Source organism: Entelurus aequoreus, linkage group LG18 (genome assembly GCF_033978785.1).
Source record: "Entelurus aequoreus isolate RoL-2023_Sb linkage group LG18, RoL_Eaeq_v1.1, whole genome shotgun sequence".
Taxonomy (NCBI): Eukaryota; Metazoa; Chordata; class Actinopteri; order Syngnathiformes; family Syngnathidae; genus Entelurus; species Entelurus aequoreus.
The window spans coordinates 10,998,512-10,998,711 of NC_084748.1; positions in this window are offsets into that span (position 1 = coordinate 10,998,512).

The following is a 200-nucleotide window of genomic DNA, read 5'->3' on the forward strand; positions in this document are numbered from 1 at the left end:
GAAGCTTTTATGTCACGTGCGCGCGGCCGAGGCGTTTTTGTACTTATTTTGATTATTATTATTTCTCAATTGTTTGTAAATGTTGCAATTTATAAATAAAGGTTTATAAAATATAAAATAAAAAATAAATAAAAAATGCTGGTCGGAATAAACACATTGCTTGTAAAAAAAAAAAGAAAAAAGAAAAAAAAGGACCAAAA